Raw genomic sequence first — 4,769 nt, 5'->3', positions numbered from 1 at the left:
GGGGTTCAACACCAAACTTAGAGTTTGGTTGTGGCCTCCCAACACCAAACTTAGAATTTGATTGTGGTGCTTTGGTTGACTCTGCAGTGAGAGAAGCTTTTCATGCTTCCTCTTCATGGTTACAAAAGGAGAACCTTGAGTTTTAAATACAAGGTAGTCCTCATTCAGTTGAAGGACCAACTCTCCTCTGTCCACATCAATCACAGCTTTTGCTGTGGCTAGGAAGGGTCTTCCAAGGATGATGGATTCATCCTCATCCTTCCCAGTGTCTAGGATTATGAAATCAGTAGGGATGTAAAGGCCTTTGACCTTCACTAGTACGTCCTCTACTTGTCCATAAGCCATTTTCATGGATTTGTCTGCCATCTCTAATGAGAATTTGGCAGCCTGTACCTCAAAGATTCCTAGTTTCTCCATTACAGAGAGTGGCATTAAGTTTATCCCTGACCCCAGGTTACACAGAGCCTTCTCAAAGGTCATGGTGCCTATGTTACAGGGAATTAGGAATTTACCATGATCCTATTTTTTTTGAGGTAAAGTGTGCTGAACCCAGATATTTAGTTCATTAATGAGCAATGGAGGCTTGTCCTCCCAAGTCTCATTACCAAATAGCTTGGCATTCAGCTTCATGATTGCTCCTAAATACTGGGCAACTTGCCCTTGAACAATGTCTTCATCTTCTTCAGAAGAAGAATAGTCATCAGAGCTCATGAACGATAAAAGGAGGTTCAATGGAATCTCTATGGTCTCTAGATGAGCCTCAGATTCCTTTGGTTCCTCAAAAGAAAACTCCTTATTGGTCAGTGAATATCCCAGGAGGTCTTCCTCACTAGGATTCACTTCTTCTTCCTCCTCTCTGGGTTCGGCCACACCAAGTAAGGTTATGGCCTTGCACTCTCTTTTTGGATTCTCTTCTGTATTGCTTGGGAGAGTACTAGGAGGAGTTTCAGTGACTCTTTTACTCAGCTGGCCCACTTGTGCCTCCAAATTTCTAATGGAGGACCTTGTTTCATTCATGAAACTTAGAGTGGCCTTAGATAGACCAGAGACTATATTTGCTAAGCTAGATGGATTCTGCTTAGAATTCTCTGTCTGTTGCTGAGAGGATGATGGAAAAGGCTTGCTATTGCTAAACTTGTTTCTTCCACCATTATTAAAGCCTTGTTGAGGCTTTTGTTGATCCTTCCATGAGAAATTTGGATGATTTCTCCATGAGGGATTATAGGTGTTTCCATAGGGTTCTCCCATGTAATTCACCTCTGCTATTACAGGGTTCTCAGGATCATAAGCTTCTTCTTCAGAAGATGCTTCTTTAGTACTGTTGGATGTAGCTTGCAATCCATTCAGACTCTGAGAAATCATATTGACTTGCTGAGTCAATATTTTATTCTAAGCCAATATGGTATTCAGAGTATCAATCTCAAGAACTCCCTTTTTCTGAGGCACCCCATTGTTCACAGGATTCCTCTCAGAGGTGTACATGAACTGGTTATTTGCAACCATTTCAATGAGTTCCTAAGCTTTTACAGGGATTTTCACGTGAAGAGATCCTCCTACAGAATGGTCCAATGACATCTTTGATAATTCAGACAGACCATCATAGAATATATCCAGGATGGTCCATTCTGAAAGCATGTCAGAAGGACACTTTTTGGTCAGTTGCTTGTATCTCTCCCAAGCTTCATAGAGGGATTCACCTTCTTTCTGTTTGAAGGTTTGAACATCCACTCTAAGCTTGCTAAGCTTTTGAGGAGGAAAGAACTTGGCTAAGAAAGCCGTGACCAGCTTATCCCAAGAGTTCAGGCTATCTTTAGGTTGAGAGTCCAACCATATTCTAGCTCTGTCTCTTACAGCAAACGGGAAAAGCATAAGCTTGTAGACCTCGGGATCAACCCTATTGGTCTTAACAGTATCACAAATATGCAAGAATTCAGTTAAGAACTGAAAAGGATCTTCTGATGGAAGTCCATGAACTTGCAATTCTGTTGCATCAGAGAAACTAATTGAGGCTTTAGCTCAAAATTGTTTGCTCCAATGGCAGGGATTGAGATGCTTCTTCGATGTAAGTTGGAATTTGGTGCAGTAAAGTCACCAAGCATCTTCCTTGCATTGTTGTTGGGTTTGGCCATGTCTCCTTCTTTTTCAAAAATTTCTGTCAGATTTTCTCCAGAAAGTTGTGCTTTAGCTTCCCCCAGCTTCCTCTTCAGAGTCCTTTCAGGTTCAGGATCAGCTTCAACAAGAATGTTCTTATCCTTTCTCCTGCTCATATGAAAAAAAAGAGAACAGAAAAGAAAATATGGAATCCTCTATGTCATAGTATAGAGATTCCTCATATGAGTATAAGAAGAGAAGAATAGAAGAAGGAAAAGATAAGAATTCGAACACAGAAGAGAGGAGTAGGTTCGAATTTTTGAGTGAAAGAGGGGTGTTAGTAGATAAATAAATAAATAGAAGGGGATGAGAGAGAGAAGAATTTGAAAATTAAATAAAATAAAATAAGAATATTTTTGTTTTTATTTTAAATATTAGTTATAATTCGAAAATATGAAAAGGAATAAAATTAAAATTAAAATTTAAAATAATTAGTTAATGAAAAGAAATTTTGAAAAAGAGGTTAGTGATTTTTGAAAATTAGAGAGAGAAAATTAGTTAGGTAGTTTTGAAAAAGATAAAAATCAAACAAAAAGATAAGATTAATTGAAAAAGATTTGAAAATCAATTTTGAAAAGATAAGAAGTTAGAAAAGATTTTGAAAAAAAAATGTGATTGAAATTTATTTTGAAAAAGATTTGAAAAAAAATTTAGAAAGATTTGATTTTTGAAATTAAAGTTGATTACTTGACTAACAAGAAACCAAAAGATATGATTCTAAAACTTAAAGATTGAACCTTTCTTAATAGGCAAGTAACAAACTTTAAAATTTTGAATCAATCACATTAATTGTTAGCAAAGATTTTGAAATTATGAAATGAAATTAAGAAAAAGATTTTGAAAATTAATTTTGAAATTTTTGAAAATTATAGAAGAAAAATGAAAAAGATTTGAATTTTGAAAAGGAATTGAAAAAGATATGATTTTTAAATTGAAAATTTGATTTGACTCATAAGAAACAACTAGATTTTAAAATTTTTTGAAAAAGTCAACTCAAATATTCGAAATTTATGAGAAGAAAAAGGGAAAGATATTTTTTTTTTGAATTTAATGAGGAAAGAGAAAAACACAAAGATGACTCAAAACATGAAAATTATGGATCAAAACCTATGATGCATGCAAGAACACCAAGAACTTATTTTTGAAAAATTTTTAAGAAAAGAAAAACATGCAAGACACCAAATTTAGAAATTTTTAATGCTTAGACACTAACAAACTAAAAATACATATGAAAAACAAGAAAAGACACAAAACAATAAGATGTAAAGATCAAACAAGAAGACTTGTCAAGAACAACTTGAAGATCATGAAGAATGCAATGCATGAACTTTTCGAAAAAAAATGCACAAATTTTAAAAACATACAATTGACACCAAACTTAAGAATTGACATTAGACTCAAACAAGAAACATCAAATTATTTTTGGTTTTATGATTTTATTAATTTTTTTTGTATTTTTTTCGAAAATTATTTTGGGAAGAACGAAAAAGAAGAAATTTTTTTTTTGTATTTTTCGAAAATAAGAAATAAAAAGCTTAAAATTAAAAACTTAAAATTAAAATAAAATTACCTAATCTGAGCAACAAGATGAATCGTCAGTTGTCCAAACTCGAACAATCCCCGGCAACGGCGCCAAAAACTTGGTGCACGAAATCGTGATCGTTCATTCCTTGGTAACGACGTCAAAAACTTGGTACGCATGTTCATAATCTTAGTTCTTTGTCACAACTTCGCACAACTAACCAGCAAGTGCACTGGGTCGTCCAAGTAATAAACCTTACGTGAGTAAGGGTCGATCCCACAGAGATTGTCGGCTTGAAGCAAGCTATGGTCATCTTGCAAATCTCAGTCAGGCGGATTCAAATGGTTATGGTGAATTGATAATTAAAATATAATTAAAATATAAAATAGGATAGAAATACTTATGTAATCCATTGGTGAGAATTTCAGACAAGCGTGTGGAGATGCTTTGTTCCTTCTGATTCTCTGCTTTCCTATTGCCTTCATTCAATCCTTCTTACTCCTTTCCATGGCAAGCTGTATGTTGGGCATCACTGTTGTCAATGGCTACATCCCGTCCTCTCAGTGAAAATGGTCCAAATGCGCTGTCACTGAATGGCTAATCATCTGTCGGTTCTCGATCATGTTGGAATAGGATCCAGTAATCCTTTTGCGTCTGTCACCACGTCCAGCACTCGCGAGTTTGAAGCTCGTCACAGCCATCCCTTCCCAGGTCCTACTCGGAATACCACTGACAAGGTTTAGACTTTCCAGATCTCAAGAATGGCCGCCAATAATTCTAGCCTATACCACGAAGACTCTGATCGTGAATCAGGAGGCTAAGAGATATGCATTCAAGCTTGTTTTCATGTAGAACAGAAGTGTTTGTCAGGCACGCGTTCATAAGTGAGAATGGCGATGAGCATCACATAATCATCACATTCCTCATGTTCTTATGTGCGAATGAATATCTTAGAGAAGAAATAGGCTTGATTTGAATAGAAAAACAATAGTACTTTGCATTAATTCATGAAGAACAGTAGAGCTCCACACCTTAATCTATGGTGTGTAGAAACTCTACTGTTGAAAATACATAAGAACAAGGTCCAGGCATGGCC

General features: G+C 35.8%; 1 non-coding gene across 1 annotated transcript; it reads left to right on the top strand.

The window, feature by feature from the left end:
- Positions 1 to 1,629: 1,629 nt before the first annotated feature.
- Positions 1,630 to 1,737, top strand: LOC148573387 (small nucleolar RNA R71). The gene has a single exon (XR_015906864.1). It is a non-coding gene; the product is annotated as a small nucleolar RNA R71 (small nucleolar RNA).
- Positions 1,738 to 4,769: the final 3,032 nt, after the last annotated feature.

This window comes from Arachis ipaensis, chromosome B2 (assembly GCF_059453495.1).
Source record: "Arachis ipaensis isolate K30076 ecotype BB chromosome B2, ASM5945349v1, whole genome shotgun sequence".
Taxonomy (NCBI): Eukaryota; Viridiplantae; Streptophyta; class Magnoliopsida; order Fabales; family Fabaceae; genus Arachis; species Arachis ipaensis.
This window is presented reverse-complemented; position numbering and strand designations above follow the sequence as displayed.